The following is a 27,954-nucleotide window of genomic DNA, read 5'->3' as shown; positions in this document are numbered from 1 at the left end:
TCTATTTCCAAGATCCAAAATCTTGGAAATAGAATAGACAAAATGCAAGAAACAGTTAACAAGGACCTAGAAGAACTAAAGATGAATCAAGCATCAATTAAAAATACAATAAATGAAATGAAAAATACTCTAGATGCGATCAATAGATGAATAACTGAGGCAGAAGAACGGATAAGTGAGGTGGAAGATAAAATAGTGGAAATAACTGATGCAGAGCAAAATAAAGAAAAAAGAATGAAAAGAGCAGAGGACAGTCTCAGAGACCTCTGGGACAACATTAAATGCACCAACATTCGAATTATAGGGGTTCCAGAAGAAGAAGAGAAAAAGAAAGGGACTGAGAAAATATTTGAAGAGATTATAGTTGAAAACTTCCCTAATATGGGAAAGGAATTAGTTAATCAAGTCCAGGAGGCACAGAGAGTCCCATACAGAATAAATCCAAGGAGAAATATGCCAAGACACATATTAATCAAACTGTCAGAAATTAAACACAAAGAAATCATATTAAAAGCAGCAAGGGAAAAACAACAAATACCACACAAGGGAATCCCCATCAGGTTAACGGCTGATCTCTCAGCAGAAACTCTACAAGCCGGAAGGGAGCGGCAGGACATAAAGTGATGAAGGAGAAAAACCTGCAACCAAGATTACTCTACCCAGCAAGGATCTCATTCAGATTTGATGGAGAAATTAAAACCTTTCCAGACAAGCAAAAGCTGAGAGAGTTCAGCACCACCAAACCAGCTTTACAACAAATGCTAAAGGAACTTCTCTAGGCAAGAAACACAACAGAAGGAAAATACCTACAATAACGAACCCAAAACAATGAAGAAAATGGGAATAGGAACATACATATCGATAATTACCTTAAATATAAATGGACTAAATGCTCCCACCAAAAGACACAGATTGGCTGAATGGATACAAAAACAAGACCCATATATATGCTGTCTACAAGAGACCCACTTCAGACCTAGAGACACATACAGATTGAAAGTAAGGGGATGGAAAAAGATATTCCATGCAAATGGAAATCAAAAGAAAGCTGGAGTAGCAATTCTTATATCAGACAAAATACACTTTAAAATAAAGACTATTAGAAGAGACAAAGAAGGACACTACATAATGATCAAGGGATTTATCCAAGAAGAAGATATAACAATTGTAAATATTTATGCACCCAACATAGGAGCACCTCAATACATAAGGCAAATACTAACAGCCATAAAAGGGGAAATCGACAGTAACACACTCATAGTAGGGGACTTTAACACCCCACTTTCACCAATGGACAGATCATCCAAAATGAAAATAAATAAGGAAACACAAGCTTTAAATGATACATTAAACAAGACGGACTTAATTGATATTTATAGGACATTCCATCCAAAAACAACAGAATACACATTTTTCTCAAGTGCTCATGGAACATTCTCCAGGATAGATCATATCTTGGGTCACAAATCAAGCCTTGGTAAATTTAAGAAAATTGAAATTGTATCAAGTATCTTTTCCGACCACAATGCTATGAGACTAGACATCAATTACAGGAAAAGATCTGTAAAAAATACAAACATATGGAGGCTAAACAATACACTACTCAATAACGAAGTGATCACTGAAGAAATCAAAGAGGAAGTTAAAAAGTACCTAGAAACAAATGACAATGGAGACACGACGACCCAAAACCTATGGGATGCAGCAAAAGCAGTTCTAAGGGGGAAGTTTATAGCAATACAATCCCACCTTAAGAAACTGGAAACATCTCGAGTAAACAACCTGACCCTGCACCTAAAGCAATTAGAGAAAGAAGAACAAAAAAAAAAAAAAACCCCAAAGTTAGCAGAAGAAAGAAATCATAAAAATCAGATCAGAAATAAATGAAAAAGAAATGAAGGAAATGATAGCAAAGATCAATAAAACTAAAAGCTGGTTCTTTGAGAAGATAAACAAAATTGATAAACCATTAGCCAGACTCATCAATAAAAAAAGGGAGAAGACTCAAATCAATAGAATTAGAAATGAAAAAGGAGAAGTAACAACTGACACTGCAGAAATACAAAAGATCATGAGAGATTACTACAAGAAACTCTATGCCAATAAAATGGACAACCTGGAAGAAATGGACAAATTCTTAGAAATGCACAACCTGCCAAGACTGAATCAGGAAGAAATAGAAAATATGAACAGACCAATCACAAGCACTGAAACTGAAACTGTGATAAAAAATCTTCCAACAAACAAAAGCCCAGGACCAAATGGCTTCACAGGCAAATTCTATCAAACATTTAGAGAAGAGCTAACACCTATCCTTCTCAAACTCTTCCAAAATATAGCAGAGGGAGGAACACTCCCAAACTCATTCTACGAGGCCACCATCACCTTGATACCAAAACCAGACAAGGATGTCACAAAGAAAGAAAACTACAGGCCAATATCACTGATGAACATAGATGCAAAAATCCTCAACAAAATACTAGCAAACAGAATCCAACAGCACATTAAAAGGATCATACACCATGATCAAGTGGGGTTTATTCCAGGAATGCAAGGATTCTTCAATATACGCAAATCAATCAACGTGATACACCATATTAACAAATTGAAGGAGAAAAACCATATGATCATCTCAATAGATGCAGAGAAAGCTTTCGACAAAATTCAACACCCATTCATGATAAAAACCCTGCAGAAAGTAGGCATAGAGGGAACTTTCCTCAACATAATAAAGGCCATATATGACAAACCCACAGCCAGCATCGTCCTCAATGGTGAAAAACTGAAACCATTTCCACTAAGATCAGGAACAAGACAAGGTTGCCCACTCTCACCACTCTTATTCAACTTAGTTTTGGAAGTTTTAGCCACAGCGATCAGAGAAGAAAAGGAAATAAAAGGAATCCAAATTGGAAAAGAAGAAGTAAAGCTGTCACTGTTTGCAGATGACATGATACTATACATAGAGAATCCTAAAGATGCTACCAGAAAATTACTAGAGCTAATCAATGAATTTGGTAAAGTAGCAGGATACAAAATTAATGCACAGAAATCTCTGGCATTCCCGTACACTAATGATGAAAAATCTGAAAGTGAAATCAAGAAAACACTCCCATTTACCATTGCAACAAAAATAATAAAATATCTAGGAATAAACCTACCTAAGGAGACAAAGGACCTGTATGCAGAAAATTATAAGACACTGATGAAAGAAATTAAAGATGATACAAATAGATGGAGAGATATACCATGCTGCTGGATTGGAAGAATCAATATTGTGAAAATGACTCTACTACCCAAAGCAATCTACAGATTCAATGCAATCCCTATCAAACTACCACTGGCATTTTTCACAGAACTAGAACAAAAAATTTCAAAATTTGTTTGGAAAAACAAAAGACCCCGAATAGCCAAAGCAATCTTGAGAACGAAAAACGGAGCTGGAGGAATCAGGCTCCTTGACTTCAGACTATACTACAAAGCTACAGTAATCAAGACAGTGTGGTACTGGCACAAAAACAGAAAGATAGATCAATGGAACAGGATAGAAAGCCCAGAGATAAACCCACACACATATGGTCACCTTATCTTTGATAAAGGAGGCAGGAATGTACAGTGGAGAAAGGACAGCCTCTTCAATAAGTGGTGCTGGGAAAACTGGACAGGGACATGTAAAAGTATGAGATTAGATCACTCCCTAACACCATGCACAAAAATAAGCTCAAAATGGATTAAAGACCTAAATGTAAGGCCAGACGCTATCAAACTCTTAGAGGAAAACATAGGCAGAACACTCTATGACATAAATCACAGCAAGATCCTTTTTGACCCACCTCCTAGAGAAATGGAAATAAAAACAAAGATAAACAAATGGGGCCTCATGAAACTTCAAAGCTTTTTCACAGCAAAGGAAACCATAAACAAGACCAAAAGGCAACCCTCAGAAAGGGAGAAAATATTTGCAAATGAAGCAACTGACAAAGGATTAATCTCCAAAATTTATAAGCAGCTCATGCAGCTCAATAGCAAAAAAACAACCCAATCCAAAAATGGGCAGAAGACTTAAATAGGCATTTCTCCAAAGAAGATATACAGACTGCCAACAAACACATGAAAGAATGCTCAACATCATTAATCATTAGAGAAATGCAAATCAAAACTACAATGAGATATCATCTCACACCAGTCAGAATGGCCATCATCAAGAAATCTAGAAACAATAAATGCTGGAGAGGGTGTGGAGAAAAGGGAACACTCTTGCACTGCTGGTGGGAATGTGAATTGGTACAGCCACTATGGAGAACAGTATGGAGGTTCCTTAAAAAACTACAAATAGAACTACCATATGACCCAGCAATCCCACTACTGGGCATATACTCTGAGAAAACCATAATTCAAAAAGAGTCATGTACCAAAATGTTCATTGCAGCTCTATTCACAATAGCCCAGAGATGGAAACAGCCTAAGTGTCCATCATCGGATGAATGGATAAAGAAGATGTGGCACATATATACAATGGAATATTACTCAGCCATAAAAAGAAACGAAACTGAGCTATTTGTAATGAGGTGGATAGACCTAGAGTCTGTCATACAGAGTGAAGTAAGTCAGAAAGAGAAAGACAAATACCATATGCTAACACATATATATGGAATTTAAGGGGAAAAAATGTCATGAAGAACCTAGGGGTAAAACAGGAATAAAGACACAGACCTACTTGAGAATGGACTTGAGGATATGGGGAGGGGGAAGGGTAAGCTGTGACAAAGCGAAAGAGAGGCATGGACATATATACAGTACCAAACGTAAGGTAGATAGCTAGTGGGAAGCAGCCGCATAGCACAGGGAGATCAGCTTGGTGCTTTGTGACCGACTGGAGGGGTGGGATAGGGAGGGTGGGAGGGAGGGAGATGCAAGAGGGAAGGGATGGGGGAACAGATGTATATGTATGACTGATTCACTTTGTTATAAAGCAGAAACTAATTAAAAAAAAGAAAAGAAAAGAAGGCAAATTAGAATGAACCCTTTTTGTTAATTCCAAATTAGAGTTACCAGTGTTAACTCATGATTTTCAATATATATAGAACTAAAAAAAAAAAAAAAGATGAATCTGAAAAGGGCTTTGAACAGCAAAGGCCAGTTAAAACACTGCCTTTAACAAATGAAAGGTATGGCTTTGATGTCTGCTGTTAACATCTCTGAAAGAAGGTGGCACCCATAAATCCTTACAGTTAGACAACACAGTGCTGAAAAAAGAGACTAAATGCTAGCTTTCCCCCAAGTTCCTGATAAGCTGCAGGCACCTGCGGTGAAGTCTGGAGAGAGGATGCATCTCTAAGCGAATTGTGGGAATGTTTGTTGGCACATGGAACTGACTGAAGTAAAATAGGACTTATTGTGTTTCTGAGCACTGTACTTACCAAAGCACCTCCAGTCTGGGCTAAAGCAGACTGTGATTGCAAACGTGGGGCCCCACGTATTCTACAGCCAAGAAGCAGTCCGGGAAATATGCTCATTCCCCCAAGGAAAGAAAATCCTTTAGTGCCCTCTTACATGTAGCCAAGAAAGATAATGGAAAAGGAGTGGAGCAAATGGCCATGGTAAGCAAGGGACTGAGCAAGGGTCCTTTTGGAGAAGGGCCCCTTCAGCACCTACCCAGTGAGAATTCAGAGTTGCTGTGGACCAATGACACCCATGTGTCTCCCACTCTTCCCCTTTCCACATGGGAGTGCTTATTGTGGGCATCCTGTCCCTGCCCCACCGTTGCACAGCACATGTGTGGAGTGAAAGGTAGACCTGACTTTTTAGTTCCTTGGCCTCCAGATCAAGAGGAGCCCCATCAAGACCTGATATAAAGATGATCACAAAATCCTGATGCCCTATCAGATGGAACTTGGAATTGTCACTCTTGTCAAGGGGGAGGAAAGCCAATATGTGTGATCAGAAGGGTGGAGTGTGGTGGAATGTATTATTATTCAAGCATATTTGCTATCCCTCCCTAGAAGAAGAGTGTACTTCCTTGCCCATTGACTCAGGCTTGGCCATGTGACTTGCTACCAATGACATGTGAACAGAAATGACATTTGTCACCAATGGGTAGAAATTTTACGAGCCAACACATGGTTATCCATATTTTCTTCTTCCTCTGCCATGACAAGCATCATTGTTCCAGATGTAGGCTAGACTCTGCTCCTGAATCACAGAATGCAGATGACATGGAGCAGAGCCTCAGCTGACCTGTGTTGGACATGTTGCATGAACAAGAACTAAGCCCTTGTTTTTGTAAGCCTCTGAGCATAGCATAGTCTGTCCTTACTGTACAGCAAAGGTGCAACCATTTGTGTTGTCAGTATTTGGGTATGTCTCTCTTAAAAATGAGCTTAAATACTACGTCCTATCTGCTTCATCTTTGAGTTGTACAAGGCTTCATTAATCTCTGGGTAAGCAGGTTAGTGTTGAAGAGAATTATGTGAGTGCTCTGGGTACTCTAGGCTGACTTTTGGTGACCACCTGAGAGGGTCTCTGCCTGGAAGGCCAAGAACAGCTTTGGAGGGGAGCTCTTTTGGGTTGCCACTAACAGTGATGAAAAGTCTCCTTGGGACCTTGTGGTTGAGGGTCCTGGGTCACACTGCCACATGATAGTGAAACCAAGTTCATAGGCCACATGCCCTTGAAAGTTAGCATGACCTCCCTTACACCTTCCTCCTGATGCACTGTACTGGATTATATGTCCTGAAACATAGCTATTTTAGTTTATTTAATTTGTAATTTATGAGAAAATTAAAGGATGAATTTCTAGTTAAGATATAAAAAATCATAAGAGACTATTGCTCTAACCCTAACAATCAAACCAAGATAAATAAACTACAAAATTAGTTTTTCTATACTTACCAGAAATCTGAGGATACAGCTAAGTTACAGAGCTCCAGAAAGTGATAAGCCCTTCACAGAAAAGAAGAAACCCCTGGCTTCTCTCATCCCTGGTGGAGTGGCAGGAGGAGGAGGAATCTGCCATAGAGGGGATAGGAAGAGACCATCTAAACCCTACTTGCACATGGGCTAGTGTGACAGAATTCTAAAGAGAACCTTGAAAGCCACCCGAGGGAAGAAGACATTATATACAAAGAACAACACAAAATACAGCTGACTTTTTGCAGAGACCAGAAGACGATGGAACAAACATCCTTACCGTGCTGAAAGAAACATTCAATCTAGATTTTTAGATCCAGAAAATTCTCTCTCAAAATTAAGGCAAAATAAAGACAATTTAAGATTTACAAAATCTGAAAGAATGTGTCTTAGTAGACCTGCTCTACTAGAAATGCTAGTAGAAGTTCTTCAGGCTCAAGAGAAATGATACCTCATAAAACTCTGGATCTTCAGGAAGGAATAAAGAACACCAGAATGGGTCAATACCAGGATAAATATAAAAAACATTTTAATCTTTATTTTACATAGTTTATTTTATATATATATTTATATAGTTCTATGTATAGTTTGAATTCTTGAAAAGACTAAGATTTTTAAAAAGTTTGTAACATAGATCTAAAATATAAGGCATTAAAAAGTACAAAGGGTAGGAAAGGGAGTAAATGGAATTATACTATTTTCAGGTTCTTACACTGTGAAGTATTACAATATTATTTAAAGGTAGACTATGATGACTTAAAGATGCATACTGTAATTTCTAGGGCAGCCTCTAAAACAATACCAAAAGAAGTATAGCTTAAAAAAATCAATGGAGGTAGGGTCTTCCCTGGTGGCGCAGTGGACTCCACACTCCCAATGCAGGGGGCCTGGGTTCCATCCCTGCTCAGGGAACTAGATCCCACATGCATGCCGCAACTAAGAGTTCACGTGCTGCAACTAAGGAGCCCGCTTGCCACGACTAAGGAGCACACATGCTGCAACTAAGGACGCCACCTCTTTCAACTAAGACCTGGTGCAACCAAATAAATAAAATAAATTAAAAAATAAAGTAAATTTAAAAAAAAATCAATGGAGGCAATAAAATGGGATATTAAAAAATATGCGATTCACCCAAAAGAATTCAATGAAAGAGAGACAGAACAAAATGCAAATGGGGTAAATGAAAATCAAATACCAAGATGGTATGCTAATACTGCAAAACAAAGAGTGTGCCCAGAAATAAAGAAAAACATTTCATAATGATGAAAGACTGATTCATCAAGAAGACACAACAGTCCTAAATTTGAATGTATCTAATAAGAGAACTTCACAATACTTGAAGCAAAAATTGACAGAACTAAAGAGAGAAATAGAATTTACATTTAATTCATTCATCCACTGAAAAAGTCTTACTGCATTTCCCAGAAGGGAAATTTATTTTCAAATGAGGTTTATTTTATTTTTTTATAAATTTATTTGTTTATTTATTTTTGGCAGCATTAGGTCTTCATTGATGCACGCGGACTTTCTCTAGTTGCTGTGAGTGGGGGTTACTCTGATGCGGTGTGTAGGCTTCTCATTGCAGTGGCTTCTCTTGTTGCAGAGCACAGGCTCTAGGCACACGGGCTTCAGTAGTTGTGGCATGCGGGCTTAGTTGCTCCACAGCTTGTGGGATCTTCCCAGACCCGGGATCGAACCCATGTCCCCTGCATTGGCAGGCGGATTCTTAACCACTGAGCCACCATACATAATTAGGATGTCATGTTGTATCATTTGGATTATTGCTCTTTTAGGATACAATTTATGGCACTGATTTCAAGATACAACCATTGTTAAACATTTGATGACCACAGGTTATTATTTTTTTCCTAGATCCTGTGCAGTGCTTCCATAAGAAAGTTCTGCCATAATGGTTAATTATAACAAAGGACTCTTCTCATGATTAGCTCTGCTTCAGAAGTTTTGTTTTGTTTTGTTTTTTCTTATCCAGTCACTTTCTCCTTAGTGGTATTGCTTAATCTTTCGGATTCTTCTATTAAAAAGTTGATCAGGGACTTCCCTGGGTGCAGTGGTTAAGAATCCACCTGCCAATGCCGGGGACAAGGGTTCCATCCCTGGTCCAGGAAGATCCCACATGCCTCAGAGCAACTAAGCCCACACGCCACAACTACTGAAGCCCGTGTGCCTAGAGCCCATGCTCTGCAACAAGAGAAGCCACCGCAGTGAGAAGCCTGTGCACCACAACAATGAGTAGCCCCTGCTCGACACAACTAGAGAAAGCCCGCGCACAGCAACGAAGACCTAATGCAACCAAAAATAAATTAATTAGTTTAAAAATACTACCAAAAAAACTATATAAAAAAAAAGTTGATCAGATCTCTGACACATTTAATTCCTACCAATATTCCTACAAGCGCTGGCAATTTTAAAACAATTTAGTGTTTTATCACCTCTCAGAGCTTCCTAAGGTTACATATTCTCCCAAACAGGACAGTAGCAACATGCACAGGTTAATAGACAAAGCAAAATCACCAACACCTGTTGATGAAGAGCCACCACTTTCAGTGGGACGGAGTTATTACTATTCTTCTTGTCAAAGAGGAGAGAGTCCTGGCCCGCCCGGTGACCATAGCCATGTGGCTGATTCCCCGCTGAGGTGCCGAGAGCTGTGTGGCTCGGAGAGGGCCACCCCCAGCCTCTGTCCCCCGGGCAGCTCTGATCAGCACAGCCAAGTCTCAGCATTTGGGCGACAGAGTCTCACTGCACCCCTCAGGGTGGAAAAACTGGGACAAAATCACCTGGAGAGTTTTCTCAAATTGTAAAGGACTTCAATACACATAATGCAATGAGTACCTTACTTTGGAGCTGTAATAGAGATATAGAAGAAAAAGCAGCAGAAACTGCACTTTGTTCTGACTGCCTGTGCCCAGGAGGTTTCTCTCCCTCTTTCTTCTCTGCTTTCTACCCCTTTCACGGTAAAAAAAAAAAAAAAAAAAGCACGAATTCTGGCTGATTCTTACTGTATGCCTTGTGTTGTTTCAGGCACATCTCATTTAATGCCTGTGACACTGTTATTCCCCATGTTTTGGATAAACTGACACAGAGGTTGTTAAACTTGCCAGAGGTCACACGATCGCCGCCTTAGCAGCACGATCCACATCCAGCAGGATGGGTTCTAGGGCCGTGGTTCTTAACCCTTAGGGTTTCAGGTAGTCCGTGCCCCACACCTCTTTCTCAGCCTCCTACGTCTAGAGCTGTGATAGTCAGAGCCTCCACCAGGATTTCAATTTCAAGAGGGGCCATTTGCAGAGGTGTGGCTGGGCGAGCAGCTAGGAGTGCTTGGAGAAAGGCAGTCCTGGAGCCTGGTGAGCGACGGAAGGGCCCGGGCAGCTGGTGATGGAGCCTGGAGGTCACATGAGGTCACAGATGCTGTCAAGGCAGCAGCAGCCAGGTGAGGGGCAGGAACACTTGGCACCTCCTTCTCACCTTCCCATCTGCCAGTGCCCCTGTTGGCCTAACCTGTGATGCCGGAGGGCACCAGAGCCATCTGCAGAGTCTGGTCCCTCAGGACACAGGACAGTGCAGGGATTTAGGGAGAAACCCCACTGAGAAGGATGTCCAGGGAATTAAATCCAAACACTGCCCGCTTTATTCTGATGAAGCCGATTGGAAAGCACGGCTTGCACCGCAGTCAGATGGACTGGTCCCTAAACTGGACCCAAGTCCACACTGCAGAAGTTGCCCTGCAAGGGCAGGGCTCACCACATGGGAGGACAGACCAGAACGCATCCGAGCTGGAGCCACCTGGCCAACTTGCCGGTTAGCCAGGCCGCCCTCCCACAGGGATAAGAGAGGAGGCATGGGGGTGGGGCCTGCACCTTCTGCTCCCAGTGAAGGGATTCCCAAGGCTTTATCCAGGGCCCTTTTCCCTCTCCTGGTTCCATCTGGGCTCCAAGTCCACCTGTGCCATTGGCTACTGGGAATAAGGACGCCCAGCTCCCGAGATGATCATCCAGTTGCCCACTCAGCAAATAACTGAATGTCAATCACGCGTTGATACAGCTGTGAGAAGACGGCGGCCATGCCCACAGAGCCTGCAGAGGACATTGCACAACGCAGCCGAAAATTTCGTTGCGATGGTCTAGAGGCCATACGGGTGAAGTCCAGGGCGCTGCACAGTCAGGAAGCCTTCCTTGAGGAGGTGAGGTGGCACTGGGCTCTCGGGAGCGAGGAGAAGGCGGGGAAGGAAGGTGGCTGACGGCACAGGGAGCGTGGAGACCTTGGAAAACGGTGGCGCGTCCTCACAGCGCCTCTGTCCTGAGCTCCAGGCCAGCGACTCTGGGTCTCAGCGGCGGTTTCCCTGGCTGTCCCAGGACACTTCAGACATGTCTGGAGAGAGCTTGGCACCGGGGCCCAGTCCCCGCAGGGGCCATCCTGACTCTTGCCTTCCTCCCTCCCAACCCCCTGTTCCAGCCAGGCCCGTGGTCCGCTTACTGGGCCTCTTAAGTCTGCGACCTCAGCTAAGGCCTCGTTACTTCCCACACAGCTTCCTGACGGCCCTGCTCCACATCCACCTCCAGCTGCCTCCACCTTATCTCTCTGAGATGCAGTCAGACCATGTGGCTCCTCTAGGCCTCCCCGGCTGATGAGTCTCATCCACCCCAAGCCAACAAAGCACAGCAAGCCAGGCATGAGCCCCAGAGCAGCCCTGTGAGACCCAGGACCCAGATGAGCCGCTGTCACCACCACTCTCCACGGTCGCTCTGGTTGGTGTAACAGAGGAGAAGCGTAACAGCTGGAAAGGAAGAGGCAAAAGAATCATTTTGGGGCAATGGTGGGATGGCCTGCCTGGGAAACCAAGAGAACAAACTGAAAGAAAAGGTTGGTCCTAGGATCCGGACGAAGACCAGGTACAAGTGGACCTACAGAAATTGCTTCCCAAATATAAACAACAACCAGTTAGAAAATGTAATGGTAAAAAGAATGCAAAAAGAAAGACATAATACCTATGATAAACTTAAGCAAAAGTGTGCAAAATCTAGATGAAAAAAAGTTAAAAATAGAGAAACACAGAAAAGATAGAGAATCTCATTTTTATAAAGATATTATTTACACTAATGTATAGATATAGAAATGTCCTAATAAATGTGCCAAAAATACCAGTAGGATTTTTTAGTAACTAGACAAATTAATCTGTAGTTTATGATACAAAAATAATCCATAATAATCATGAAAAAATTTTTTAAGAGGAACAATAAGGAAGACCAAGTCCTACGAGATATTAAGATTTATTATAAAGCCACAGTTACTAAAACATTATTATAGGATACAAAATGGGATAGATCAATTTGAAAACAAAGTCCCAGAATAGACATACACACACACACACACACACACACACACACACACATATAAATTAATACTTGATAAAGGAGATGTTAAAGTGAAAAATGGGCTCTAAATGATTTGTTAAATAATCATCTGATGGCTGTGGGTTTTTATTTAACCAATATTGTGTGTATTGGAAGAAGAGACTGCCAGTAACACTTTTCTTATTTAACAGCCAAGTCTTATAAGTATTTATACGAATTAGGAACACAGACATGCCAACTTTAGCATTATTCCCAGGGCAAAAATATGATCAAGCAACAACCTATCAAAATGACAGGGGTCTTTTGAGATGATTCTCACAGGACCCAGCAGCAGATTGTGAAATCTGGGGGCCTTTCGAGACTTCCAAGGGGAAATTCATGAGAGAAAATGGAAGTTTGCTGCTGTTGAGGGATTCATGCCGGATTTCATACTTCTTGGGAAACCAGGAAGGACATTCATGTGGAATTCCCCATTTAGCGTCTTTTCAAATCGGATCTATGAATGCTGTTTCTTCCTCCACAGCTGCACAGAGAGAACATCTCCTTCATTTCTTTCTTAGATGCTTTTTTTTTTTAATTGTAGAAACTTGCACTTTTATGGCCAGACTCGAATTTCTTTAATTAGCATTGTGAGCACAAAGCAGACCTGTAGAGATGACCTTGGTGAGAAGAAATGCGGAGGAACCTGAGGAGGTGTTTACGCACCTAAGTGTGGGTTTACGCACCTAAGTGTCTTCTTCAAGGTCGTCCACATGCACCCAGACTAAGGGGCTGCCCCGTTCGGTCACACGAGGGTCGTGGGAGCGCGTGTGGAACCAGCTTCAGAGGAATGGCAGGCAGACCTTGGTGATGCACTCATCCGTTCATAGTTCAGAGTGACATGAAAGGGTTGGTCAGAGCTCTCTGTTCAAGAGCGGAGTGTTGGCCTGTGGGCCTCACTTCACAATGACCAGGCTCTTGGACACAACACGCACCCAAATACGGAGGTCACTTTTCTAGGGCCTTCCATTTCTGTAGAGAGTTCTCTGGTTCATTTTACTCATCATCATCATCTCTCTGGGGGAGCAGATGCCCGGCTAGACTCATGTTGACCATGTGGGGTTGGGGGCGATGGATGGTGAGTCAGAGAGAGGGCGCCTGACCATTCTGTCCCCCTCCTGCCTTCAGCCCCTTGTCTCTCTACTGCCTGGGACTGTACCTGATGGTCCCAGTTGCAGAGCCTTCCTGGGCTCCGCTGGGCCCAAAGCTCCCCCTGGGCTGTCACCCCTTGTGCACATTCTCAGATGCAGCTGTGCCTGCTGATAGCCCCTCTCCCATTCTCTTCTTTCTTGTAGATTTATACCTTTTAACTCCTTTGCTCTATTTTAGTGGAATCTCAGGAAGGAGCAGGTAGACATGTCTGACTAGTGTGCCATCTTTAACTAGGACCTTATCGATTGGTTTTCAGCAAGGAAGCGTTTACATTTCACTGTGGCTCTTGTTGGGGGGAGAAAGGCAGAGGGGCTGTTTCGTCTTCTGGGCTCATGTCGGGGAGAAGTCAGTAGAGGTGGCAGAGCCAGCAGGTATGGAACTGACCACACCTGGGATGTGGGGAGGAGGAAGGTGAGTCCAGGGTGAGCAGCTTGGTGGATGAAGGGCAGGTGAGAAGCCGGTGTGGCTGGTGGAAACAAGAGTCCAGTCTTGAACGTGTGGAACTTGAGCCGTCTCTGCAGCATCCACGTGGAAATACCAAGAGGGAAGTTACAGGACCAAAGCCCAGAGGGAGGCCTGGGGGCTTGGCGGACGCTCAGCAAATTGTCACTGTGGGACCACGTGTGCCCTGCTTGTGCACATATCTGAGGGGGGCCAGTCTGATTCACTGTCGCCCTAGCAGCCCCTGAATGGCCCTCACCTCACCTAAACAGGGGTGAGCAGGCGGAGGGGTGCAGGCCGCATGGGGGTGGGTGGGAGGGGTGGCAGTGAGGCCTCACCTCTGGCCAGAGCTTGGAGTCGGGCTGGAAGCTGAGGAGCGGATGGCCCTGATCCATGATCCGAGGCCATAATCTGCCATCAGGGTTCTCTTCTTCCCCAGGCCACAGATGAAACTGCCACAGCTCACGTGGTCTGATGAGGCAGTAGTAACCCCGTGGCCAGGCTCAAGGGCAGCAGGGGCCTCTGCTGCTCAATCAGCTCTCCCTCTGGAGAGTGTGGCTTACTCATTAAGGGCTCTAGGAGTGTGTTTTCTGGGGCAAAATTTAGTAAAGAGCTCAAGGACTGATCTTGACTTCTGCTTTCCCCGGGATAAAAGTCATCAATTCTTTTTTTTTTTCTTTTTTTTTAAATTTATTACAGGAAATCAGGATTTTTTTTTTTTTTTTTTTTTTTTTTTTGGCCACATTGGGTCTTCGTTTCTGTGTGCGGGCTTCCTCTAGTTGCGGCGAGCGGGGGCCACTCTTCATCGCGGTGTGCGGGCCTCTCACTGTCACGGCCTCTCTTGTTGAGAAGCACAGGCTCCAGACGCGCAGGCTCAGTAGCTGTGGCTCACGGGCCCAGTTGCTCCGCGGCATGTGGGATCTTCCCAGACCAGGGCTCGAACCCTTGTCCCCTGCATTGGCAGGCAGACTCTCAACCACTGCGCCACCAGGGAAGCCCCAGTCATCAATTCTTTTACATGGCTGGTGGGTAAAATACTGTGGAAAACAGCCTGGCACTTCCTCAATAAAAGCAAATGTAAAGTTACCGTATGACCCAGCCATTCCCTCCTAGGCATATGTCTAAGAGAAATGAAAACATGTCCACCCAGAGACGTGTACTTGAATGTTGGTACAGCACTATTCACAACAGCCGAAAGCTGGCAACAACCCAAGTATCCACCAACAGCTGAATGGAAGCCACAGTGTGGTCCACGCACATGGTGGACTGTTATTCAGCCATAAAAAGGAACAAAGCACTGACGCATGTTACTACACAGATGAACCTAGACAGCATGCTGCATGAAAGAGGCCAGTCAGGAAAGAGTACATGGTGTAGGAGTCCGTTATATGAGATGAGATGTCCAGAATAGGCAAGTGTATGTGAGATGAGATGTCCAGAATAGGCAAGTGTATAGACAGAAAGCAGAGCAGGTGGTGGCCAGCAGCTGGGGTGTGACAGGGATGGAGAAGGACTGATTACTGGTATTGGGTTGGTTTTTTTTTTTTTTTGACTAATGAAAATATTCTGGAATTAGATAGTACTCATTGTTGACAGAGCATTGTGAATATACTAAAAACCACTGAATTGTGCGTTGTAAAAGGATGAGTTTTACAGTATGTGAATTATATCTCAATAGTAAAAAAAAAAGTGAAAATAATCAGTTCCTCCCCCTCACAATATTTTTAATTATAGTGAGAAATGAATGGAAATATGGGTACGGAGTTTCAGTTTGGGATGATAAAAAAATTCTGGAAATAAATACATAGTAGTGGACTTCCCTGGTGGCACAGTGGTTAAGAATCTGCATGCCAATTCAGAGGACATGGGTTCGAGCCCTGGTCCGGGAAGATCCCACATGCCGCGGAGCAACTAAGCCCGCGCACCACAACTACTGAGCCTGCGCTCTAGGCCTGTGAGCCACAACTACTGAGCCCATGTGCCACAACTACTGAAGACTGCACGCCTAGAACCCATGCTCCGCAACAAGAAAATCCACTGCAATAAGAAGCCCGCGCACTGCAATGAAGAGTAGCCCCCGCTCACCACAACTAGAGAAAGCCCGCGTGCAGCAACAGACCCAACGCAGCCAAAAAACAAAAGGCCAAATAAATAAATGCATAGTAGTGATTCACAACATTGTGAATATACTCAATGCCAGTAAAGTGTGCAGTTAACATGGTTAAAATGATAAATTTTAAGTTATGTATATTTCATAATGACTCAACCGAGGGAACCATTCCTGAGTTGAGCACAAGCCATTGTAAATGAGAGCCTTCGGACACAAGGAAATTCAGAGGCCCTTACAAACGTCTGTAAGTCCTGGCTCAAGTGGGGCCTGGAGAGGACAGCTCCCGCCTGGCCGCCCTGCCCACGATGGCCACCTGCTGTGAGCCACTCGTCCCCTCTCTGCAGTCACACTAGTTCTCTGCCTGCCTCAGGGGCGGGGGAGGTGCAGACGGGCCGGTGGAAAGCGCACCCGCGAGGTGCTGTCTGAGGTCTGGGTGCGCTCTCAGGCCAGCGTCAGATCCCCAGGAAGTTCACTTTGGCTGGAGGCCAGTGTCTGTCTGCTTCCACGAGCTGGACGGTGGGTTCGAGTCTGCCCTGTGTCCCCCGCAGCTGAGCCCCGCGCTGCACCCAGAACCTGTGTCCTCTGTCCTGGCCACTCCTCGGTGTGGGCAGACTTTGTGTTTGCCAGTGTCTTCTGTGGAAAGTGATGTCTTGTGATCTTTTTTTGCATTTTACAGGACTAATAAGGTTCTCTTAATTAGCCCTTCCAATTTCTACTTTTAGAAATTATTTGTTTGTATCTTTTGCCCAATTTTCTATTAGATTCTTTTTCTTAATGACTAGTAGAGATTCTTTGTATATTCTGGATATTACCTTATTTCCCCAGTGTATAATTTTTAATTTTCTCTTAACTTATGATGCTTTTTGTCATAGAGGATTTTCAAATTATGATGGAGAGTACTTTATCATTATTTCTTATTATGGTTTATATTGTTTGTGTCTTTTTATCAATACTCTTCTATTTGGGGAACTTATATTCTCCTTTGTTTTCTTTAACTTGATTTAAAATTTGCTCTTTTTTTTTTTCATGTGTAGGCTTTTAATCCATCTGGACTTGGATTTTTTGATTTTGTGATACATGAAAACAAAGAGCTAATTTGATCTTTTCAAACAGGGCAAGTCAGTCGCCCCAGCACTATGTGTGGGCATGTCTGTGCTGTACCCACAGCCGGCCTCTGTCATGCACCAGGGCCCTTGGGCTACAGGCCTGCCTCTATGCTTTCCGTGCTGTTCTGCATACATGTTTATCTTCATCTTTTCTTGATACCTTCATTTGTCTCTAGCTTATTTTTGTGTATGATATGAAGTAGGCATTTAACTTTATAATTTTCCAAGAGTTAATTAATTCCAACCCAATAGAGATTTGAAATGCCAAATCATGGACTCTACTTCTATATACACTATGGCCTGCTTGGGGCTTTTCGTTTTCTTCTGCTCACCTGTGTGTCTTCCATCAGTGTCAGTACTGAGCTTTCCCTGTCGTACACGACCGCCATTACCATTTGTTCACCCTTCGTAACATCATCAGGACTGTTCTCACTTGGGTTGTTTTCAGATGGACTTTAGAATCACTTTATAAAGTTCTCACTTTATAGTCACACTGATACTCTAATCATAAAACTTGCCATGAGGACTCAGCGTCTTTTCAGTGCAGTGTCCCATCTTCAGGAACGTGGCCTGCTCTCCATGCACCCCGTGAGGTCCCCTCCTTCATAAAGAGCTGGCACATTTCTTCTTAAACTTACTGTCAGATATTTGGGGTTTTTTTGCTATTGTGAGGGCTGTCCTTTTACTACATTTTCTATCTCAGTACTGGTAGGAAAGTTGCTGATTCTTTTGTATTTATGGTGAGATTTTTTTTAATGGCCTAATTTTTCTGTAGAATTATTATTAGTTAGAAAAAAGTTTAATTGCCAAATGTTTAAAATAACAAGAACCAAATAGCCATAAGCCCACTAGAGTTCCTCTTGTTTTTTCCCCACATATTTGTCTACAATTTTGATTAAAGAAACCAATCATACTATATATGCTATTTTGTAAACTAGTGTAGTGTTATCTATTTTTTAAATAAGCTTATTTATTTATTTATTTATTTATTTATTTATTTATTTATTTATTTTGGCTGTGTCGGTTCCTTGAGGCATGTGGGATCTTTCGTTGCGGCACTCGGGCTTCTCTCTAGTTGTGGCATGTGGGTTTTCCCTCTCTAGTTGAGGCGTGCGAGCTCAGTAGTTGTGGCACGCAGGCTTAGTTGCCCCGAGGCATGTGGGATCTTAGTTCCCTGACCAGGGATGGAACCTGCGTCCCCTGCATTGGAAGGCAGATTCTTTACCACTGGACCACCAGGGAAGTCCCCCAAAATAAACTTTTTATCTTAGAACAGTTTTAGATTTACATAAAAATGGCAAAGATAGTACAACAGGTTCCCATATGTCCCACACCTAGTTCTCCCTATTATTAATCTTGGATTAATATAGTACATTCGTTACAGTTAATGAACCCAGTGCTGATACATTATTATCAAGTAAAGTCATACATTATTCATATTTCCTCAATATTTCTGTAATGTCCACTTTCTGTTCCAGGATCCCATACTGCATTTAGTTGTCATGTCCCCTTAAGCTCCTCTGGGCTGTGACAGGTTCTCAGACTGTGCTTGTCTTCAATGACCATGACAGTTTTGAGGAGTGCTGGTCAGGTGTGTTGTAGAATGGCCCTTAACTGATATTTGTCTGATGTTTCTCTCGTGGTTAGACTGGGGATATGGGTTCCGGGAAAGACCAAAGAGATGACGTGCTTTCTCCACGATCACGGCAAGGATTCATACTGTCAACATGACCTACCACTGTTGGTGTCAACCTTGATCACCTGGCTGAGGTGGTGTTGGCCAGATTTCTCTACTATAAAGTTCCTCTTTTATCCCCCTAGTCACTAACCACAGCCCACCCTTATGGAGTTGGGAGTTAGGCTCCATCCTCTTGTGGACTGAGTATCTATGTGAGTTATGTGGGATTCTTCTGCATGGGCAGAAGTCTATTCTCCCTTACTTATGTATTTATTCAGTCACTTATTTATATCCGTATGAACTCATGGACAATTATTCTATCCTTTGGGTTATAATCCAACATGATGTTATTTATTTTGTTATTCACATTATTCCAGCTTTGGCCAGTGGGAGCTCTTTCACTTGGCTCCTGTGTTCCTTTGACTTAACCTCTTCAGTGTGTGTGTGTGTGTGTGTGTTTATCACTTCCTTACTCTCTGGCACTACAGGATGCTCTAGGCTCATCTTGTGTGTTTCCTGCCACAGTCCTAGAATCAGCCATTTCTCAAGGAGCCCTGGTTGCTTTTACTGGAGATGGTATCAGAAGCCAAGATCTGGGTGCTAGGGGGTGTCCTTGCTTCTAGGCCCTCTCAGCTGACAGAGCAAGGAGATATGTGCGTGTATGCTGCCCTGTGTGTGTACCCGTACCTATAAATGTTTCTATGTGTAGCCATCCGTGTCTGTGTGAAACCACACATGAGTCCACACTGTTGTCTCCAACTCTAATCCACCACATGGGTCATTCTAGCCTCCTCCCTTGTTTATCTATCTGGCATAAATTTAAGTTTACCAAGTCCTCTATAGCATATTTTCATTTCAGTAAATATTCTTCTACAAAAGTGTCAAATAGCTATATGGGATTTCACTGTATAGATATGCACTAATTAAAACAATTTCCCAAATGCCTTCTTAATAAATATCTTCAAACCAAATCTATTTCCTTAGGATAAATTCCTAGAAAAGGAATTTTGGGGTCAAAGAGTATATGCTCATTTTAAGGATTTTGATGTATACTCCCCAAATGCCTTCCAAAAATGTTGTAATAATTTACTCTCCCATCAGAAGTATATCACAATGCCCTTTACCCTGCACCTGTGCTAACAGCACATATTTCAGTTTTGCTTAATGTTTGCCAACTTGCTAAGTGAAAAAGTCTCTTATTAATTCACTTAATTGCATTTTCTTAATTATTTTTTTGAATTTATTTTATTTATTTTTGGCTGCGTTGGGTCTTCGTTGCTGCTTGCGGGCTTTCTCTAGTTGTGTCGATGGGCTTCTCATTGTGGTGGCTTCTCTTGTTGCAGAGCACGGGCTCTAGGTTCGCAGCCTCCAGTAGCTGTGGTGCGTGGGCTCAGTAGCTGTGGCTTGGGGCTCTACAGCACAGGCTCAGTAGTTGTGGTGCACAGGCTTAGTTGCTCCGCGGCATGTGTGATCTTCCCGGACCAGGGCTTGAACCCGTGTCCCCTGCATTGGCAGGCGGATTCTTAACCACTGTGCCACCAGGGAAGCCTGCATTTGCTTAATTATTAATGGAAGCTGAACTTTTATTTATTCATTGATCATTTCTTTTTCTTCTGTGAATTGCCTGTTCATATCATTTGCCCATTTATATCAGGATTTCTTTTTCTTATTACTTTTCAGGAGCTCTTTCTGTAATAAATGTATTAGCCCTTCAGCAATTATGAAATAAACATTTCTCCCTGTTTTTTTATTGGCCTTCAATTATGTTAATTCTTTTTTTTTAATTTTTTTTATTTTGTGGTACACGGGCCTCTCACTGTTGTGGCCTCTCCGCTGCGGAGCACAGGCTCTGGATGCACAGGCTCAGCAGCCATGGCTCATGGGCCCAGCCGCTCTGCGGCACGTGGGATCCTCCCGGACCGGGGCACGAACCCATGTCCCCTGCATCGGCAGGCGGACTCTCAACCACTGCACCACCAGGGAAGCCCATGTTAATTCTTCTTAATGTTCAAACATTTAAAATTTTACACCATAAAATCTATTAGTCCTTTTGTTGCTTGTTTTTGATTATCATCTTTAAAATACTGTATCCCATCCCAAAATCATATAAATAGTCAAGTATATTTTTCTGTCCTTGTGATTTAATTTGTTATATTGAAAGGTTTGATCCATATGGAATTTACTCAGCTTATGGTGATTTGTAGGGGGTCTGCCTCCATTTTGTGAGTTTCAGGTTTACAAGGTTGAGATAATCATACTCAACAGCTAATGACACATTATCATACTTGGTCTTGGAAAGGCCCCTTGGTAAGAGTGTAAACAAAATAATATATTATAAAAATACCCTTGGTGTTAAAAAAAATCATAGGAAATTAAGAAATGTTTGGAAATTAATGATAATAAAAAATACAATATGTGAAAACTTGTGGGACACAAAAGCAGTAGAGGGAAATTTAGTACTTTAAATACATTTTTCAGGAAATGGAAAATAAAAACAAATGAGATAAGTATTCAACTCAATAACCTGGAAAAAGAACAAGTCCAAATTTTTCTAACTACACAAAAAAGTAATTTATAAAGGGCAGCAATTTTAAAAATCAAGAAGAAAATAGAAAAAAAAAGAAAAGAAAATGCTAATTATTATCATTTTATTATTAATTTATTAGTGTATTGTAGTATAGTTAAGAATATAATTTGTGTAATATGGATCCTTTGGTAGTTAATGAGGCTTCATTTTTGGCCAAGTATGCATCCTTATTTTATTGGTTGTGGAGTTCTATGTATGTCTCACAGCTTGAGCTTATTAATTGCTCTATTCAGGTCTTCAATTTCTCTGCTTTTTGTTTGCTTGCTCGCTTGTTTGACCTACAAGTTTCTGAGAGGAGTATGCTAGAATATCCAATTTTATAATTGTTGATCTATCTGTTTCTCCCTGTGGTTTTGTAAGTTTTTGTTTTGTTTTGATTTGTTTTTGGTTTTTTTTTGTGGTACGCGGACCTCTCACTGTTGTGGCCTCTCCCGTTGCGGAGCACAGGCTCCAGACGCGCAGGCTCAGTGGCCATGGCCCACGGACCCAGCCACTCTGTGGCATGTGGGATCTTCCCGGACTGGGGCACTAACCCGTGTCCCCTGCATCGGCAGGCGGACTCTCAACCACTGCGCCACCAGGGAAGCCCTAACCTTTCTGTACTTTTATATTTATGGTGCATCTTTTCTAGGAAGTGGTTTTTTTTAGAATTTCTTTTATTTATTCATTTATTTTTGTCTGTGTTGGGTCTTCATTGCCATGCACAGGCTTTCTCTAGTTGCAACCAGTGGGGGCTACTCTTTGTTGCAGTGTGCGGGCTTCTCATTGCAGTGGCTTCTCTTGTTGCAGAGCATGGGCTCTAGGCACACAAGCTTCAGTAGTTGTGGCACATGGGCTCAGTAGTTGTGGTTCGTGGGCTCTAGAGCGCAGGCTCAGTAGTTGTGGCACACAGGCTTAGTTGCTCCGCAGCATGTGGGATCTTTCTGGAACAGGGCTCAAACCCGTGTCCCCTGCATTGGCAGGTGGATTCTTAATCACTGCACCACGAGGGAAGCCCCTAGGCAGTGTTTCTAACATGTAATCTGTTCTGCCAATCTTTCTTTCTAAATTGGAGTATCTTTCTCATTTACATATAATTGCTGATACATTTAGGTATAAATTGCTCCCTTTAGTGTTGTTTTCTATTTGTCCTATTTTTTCTGTACTTCTTTTTCTCCCTCTTTTTGCCTTTTTGGGGCTTAAGTATTTTTTGTTATTTCATTTCCCCCTCTATTACCTTGTTAGTTATATATTCTTTCACTATTCTTTTAGAAACTATTCTAGAGACTACTACAAGCAAACTTCACTTATAAAAATGTAATATAGGGCTTCCCTGGTGGCGCAGTGGTTGAGAGTCCGCCTGCCGATGCAGGGGACACGGGTTCGTGCCCCGGTCTGGGGGGATCCCACATGCCGCGGAGCGGCTTGGCCCGTGAGCCATGGCCATTGAGCCTGCGTGTCCGGAGCCTGTGCTCCGCAACGGGAGAGGCCACAACAGTGAGAGGCCCACATACCGCAAAAAAAAAAAAAAAAAAAAAGTAATATAAAGTCATACTTTTACCCCTTCTCAGACTATATAATACTTTAACTCCATTTATCTCCCGCTCCTGCCTTTTGTACTATTGTTTTCATTTACTTTTAATTCTGCATATATTTTGAACTACACAAAGCATTACGAGATGGTTTTGTACAGTCAATATTCATTTTAACTTTGCTTATAAGATCCCTTCCATTACTCTTTATTCCTTCCTGCATATCCGTGCTTCCACATGGAGTTGATTTTCTTTTGTCTTAGCATTTCTTTTAGTGCAGGTATTCAATTGACAAATTATCTCAGTTTTTGTTCATCCAAAACATTTTTTATTCTGCCTTTTTTTTTTTTTTTAATTTTTTTTTGTGGTACGCGGGCCTCTCGCTGTTGTGGCCTCTCCCATTGCAGAGCACAGGCTCCAGACGCACAGGCTCAGTGACCATGGCTCACGGGCCCAGCCGCTCCGCGGCACGTGGGATCCTCCTGCACCGGGGCACGAACCCGCGTCCCCTGCATCGGCGGGAGGACTCCCAACCACTGCGCCAACAGGGAAGCCCTCTGCCTGTATTTCTGAGGAATATTTGTGCTGGATGTAGAATTCTAGTTTGCCACATTTGAGTGGGGGTTTTTTGGGTTTTTTTTAGTACCTTTATAATTTCATTCCATTTTTTTCTATTTTCCATTATTTTTGTCAAGAAGTTACTGTTAAAGAAGTTACTGTTATTCATATTGTTGCTTTTTTGGAGGTAATCAATCATTTATTCTAACTGTTTTTTAAATTTTCTCTGTTGTTGGTTTTCAGCAGTCTTTTTTTTTTTACATCTTTATTGGAGTATAATTTCTTAACAATGGTGTGTTACTTTCTGCTTTATAACAAATTTAATCAGTTATACATATACATATGTTCCCATATCCCCTCCCTTTTGCGTTTCCCTCCCACCCTCCCTATCCCACCCCTCCAGGCGGTCACAAAGCACCGAGCTGATCTCCCTGAGCTATGTGGCTGCTTACCACTAGCTATCTACCTTACATTTGGTAGTGTATATATGTCCATGCCTCTCTTTCGCTTTGTCACAGCTTACCCTTCCCCCTTCCCATATCCTCAAGTCCATTCTCAAGTAGGTCTGTGTCTTTATTCCTGTTTTACCCCTATGTTCTTCATGACATTTTTTTTCTTAAATTCCATATATATGTGTCAGCATACAGTATTTGTCTTTCTCTTTCTGACTTATTTCACTCTGTATGACAGACTCTAGGTCCATCCACCTCATTACAAATAGCTCAATTTCATTTCTTTTTATGGCTGAGTAATATTCCATTGTATATATGTGCCACATCTTCTTTATCCATTCATCCGATGATGGACACTTAGGTTGTTTCCATCTCCGGGCTATTGTAAATAGGGCTGCTATGAACATTTTGGTACATGACTCTTTTTGAATTATGGTTTTCTCAGAGTATATGCCCAGTAGTGGGATTGCTGGGTCATATGGTAGTTCTATTTGTAGTTTTTTAAGGAACCTCCATACTGTTCTCCATAGTGGCTGTACCAATTCATATTCCCACCAGCAGTGCAAGAGTGTTCCCTTTTCTCCACACCCTCTCCAGCATTTATTGTTTCTAGATTTCTTGATGATGGCCGTTCTGACTGGTGTGAGATGATATCTCATTGTAGTTTTGATTTGCATTTCTCTAATGAGTAAAGATGTTGAGCATCCTTTCATGTGTTTGTTGGCAGTCTGTATATCTTCTGTGGAGAAATGTCTATTTAGGTCTTCTGCCCATTTTTGGATTGGGTTGTTTGTTTTTTTGTTATTGAGCTGCATGAGCTGCTTATAAATTTTGGAGATTAATCCTTTGTCAGTTGCTTCATTTGCAAATATTTTCTCCCATTCTGAGGGTTGTCTTTTGGTCTTGTTTATGGTTTCCTTTGCTGTGCAAAAGCTTTTAAGTTTCATTAGGTCCCATGTGTTTATTTTTGTCTTTATTTCCATTTCTCTTGGAGGTGGGTCCAAAAGGATCTTGCTGTGATTTATGTCATAGAGTGTTCTGCCTATGTTTTCCTCTAAGAGTTTGATAGTGTCTGGCCTTACATTTAGGTCTTTAATCCATTTTGAGCTTATTTTTGTGTATGGTGTTAGGGAGTGATCTAATCTCATACTTTTACATGTCCCTGTCCAGTTTTCCCAGCACCACTTATTGAAGAGGCTTCCTTTTCCCCATTGTATATCCTTGTCTCCTTTATCAAAGATAAGGTGACCATATGTGCGTGGGTTTATCTCTGGGCTTTCTATCCTGTTCCATTGATCTATCTTTCTGTTTTTGTGCCAGTACTGTACTCTCTTGATTACTGTAGCTTTGTAGTATAGTCTGAAGTCAGGGAGCCTGATTCCTCCAGCTCCATTTTTCGTTCTCAAGATTGCTTTGGCTATTCGGGGTCTTTTGTGTTTCCATACAAATTGTGAAATTTTTTGTTCTAGTTCTGTGAAAAATGCCAGTGGTAATTTGATAGGGATTGCATTGAATCTGTAGATTGCTTTGGGTAGTAGAGTCATTTTCACAATGTTGATTCTTCCAATCCAAGAAAATGGTATATCTCTCCATCTATTTGTATCATCTTTAATTTCTTTCATCAGTGTCTTATAATTTTCTGCATACAGGTCTTTTGTCTCCTTTGGTAGGTTTATTCCTAGATATTTTATTATTTTTGTTGCAATGGTAAATGGGAGTGTTTCCTTGATTTCACTTTCAGATTTTTCATCATTAGTATATAGGAATGCAAGAGATTTCTGTGCATTAATTTTGTATCCTGCTACTTTACCAAATTCATTGATTAGCTCTAGTTTTCTGGTAGCATCTTTAAGATTCTCTATGTATAGTATCATGTCATCTGCAAACAGTGACAGCTTTACTTCTTCTTTTCCAATTTGGATTCCTTTTATTTCCTTTTCTTCTCTGATCGCTGTGGCTAAAACTTCCAAAACTATGTTGAATAAGAGTGGTGAGAGTGGGCAACCTTGTCTTGTTCCTGATCTTAGTGGAAATGGTTTCAGTTTTTCACCATTGAGGACGATGCTGGCTGTGGGTTTGTCATATATGGCCTTTATTATGTTGAGGAAAGTTCCCTCTATGCCTACTTTCTGCAGGGTTTTTATCATAAATGGGTGTTGAATTTTGTCGAAAGCTTTCTCTGCATCTGTTGAGATGATCATATGGTTTTTCTCCTTCAATTTGTTAATATGGTGTATCACGTTGATTGACTTGCGTATATTGAAGAATCCTTGCATTCCTGGAATAAACCCCACTTGATCATGGTGTATGATCCTTTTAATGTGCTGTTGGATTCTGTTTGCTAGTATTTTGTTGAGGATTTTTGCATCTATGTTCATCAGTGATATTGGCCTGTAGTTTTCTTTCTTTGTGACATCCTTGTCTGGTTTTGGTATCAAGGTGATGGTGGCCTCGTAGAATGAGTTTGGGAGTGTTCCTCCCTCTGCTATATTTTGGAAGAGTTTGAGAAGGATAGGTGTTAGCTCTTCTCTAAATGTTTGATAGAATTTGCCTGTGAAGCCATTTGGTCCTGGGCTTTTGTTTGTTGGAAGATTTTTTATCACAGTTTCAGTTTCAGTGCTTGTGATTGGTCTGTTCATATTTTCTATTTCTTCCTGATTCAGTCTTGGCAGGTTGTGCATTTCTAAGAATTTGTCCATTTCTTCCAGGTTGTCCATTTTATTGGCATAGAGTTTCTTGTAGTAATCTCTCATGATCTTTTGTATTTCTGCAGTGTCAGTTGTTACTTCTCCTTTTTCATTTCTAATTCTATTGATTTGAGTCTTCTCCCTTTTTTTATTGATGAGTCTGGCTAATGGTTTATCAATTTTGTTTATCTTCTCAAAGAACCAGCTTTTAGTTTTATTGATCTTTGCTATCGTTTCCTTCATTTCTTTTTCATTTATTTCTGATCTGATTTTTATGATTTCTTTCCTTCTGCTAACTTTGGGACTTTTTTGTTCTTCTTTCTCTAATTGCTTTAGGTGCAAGATCAGGTTGTTTATTCGAGATGTTTCCTGTTTCTTAAGGTGGGATTGTATTGCGATAAACTTCCCTCTTAGAACTGCTTTTGCTGCATCCCATAGGTTTTGGGTCGTCGTGTCTCCATTGTCATTTGTTTCTAGGTACTTTTTAATCTCCTCTTTGATTTCTTCAGTGATCACTTCGTTATTGAGTAGTGTATTGTTTAGCCTCCATGTGTTTGTATTTTTTACAGATCTTTTCCTGTAATTGATGTCTAGTCTCATAGCATTGTGGTCGGAAAAGATACTTGATACAATTTCAATTTTCTTAAATTTACCAAGGCTTGATTTGTGACCCAAGATATGATCTATCCTGGAGAATGTTCCATGAGCACTTGAGAAAAATGTGTATTCTGTAGTTTTTGGATGGAATGTCCTATAAATATCAATTAAGTCCGTCTTGTTTAAAGTATCATTTAAAGCTTGTGTTTCCTTATTTATTTTCATTTTGGATGATCTGTCCATTGGTGAAAGTGGGGTGTTAAAGTCCCCTACTATGAGTGTGTTACTGTCGATTTCCCCTTTTATGGCTGTTAGTATTTGCCTTATGTATTGAGGTGCTCCTATGTTGGGTGCATAAATATTTACAATTGTTATATCTTCTTCTTGGATAAATCCCTTGATCATTATGTAGTGTCCTTCTTTGTCTCTTCTAGTAGTCTTTATTTTAAAGTCTATTTTGTCTGATATGAGAATTGCTACCCCAGCTTTCTTTTGGTTTCCATTTGCATGGAATATCTTTTTCCATCCCCTTACTTTCAGTCTGTATGTGTCTCTAGGTCTGAAGTGGGTCTCTTGAGGACAGCATATATATGGGTCTTGTTTTTGTATCCATTCAGCCAATCTGTGTCTTTTGGTGGGAGCATTTAGTCCATTTACATTTAAGGTAATTATCGATATGTATGTTCCTATTCCCATTTTCTTCATTGTTTTGGGTTCATTATTGTAGGTATTTTCCTTCTGTTGTGTTTCTTGCC

At 41.6% G+C, this 27,954-nt stretch overlaps 1 protein-coding gene across 1 annotated transcript in view; it reads left to right on the top strand.

Annotated features, from left to right (window-relative positions):
- POLN (DNA polymerase nu) overlaps positions 1–27,954 on the top strand; it is a gene marked incomplete at both ends in the record, with an annotated part of 171,109 nt that overhangs the window by 104,067 nt on the left and 39,088 nt on the right. The gene's annotated exons all lie outside the window — the stretch shown is intronic.

Source organism: Hyperoodon ampullatus (assembly GCF_949752795.1).
Source record: "Hyperoodon ampullatus genome assembly, chromosome: 1".
NCBI classification, from domain to species: domain Eukaryota; kingdom Metazoa; phylum Chordata; class Mammalia; order Artiodactyla; family Ziphiidae; genus Hyperoodon; species Hyperoodon ampullatus.
Note: the sequence above shows the minus strand (reverse complement) of the source record. Positions and strands in the feature narration are given on the sequence as shown.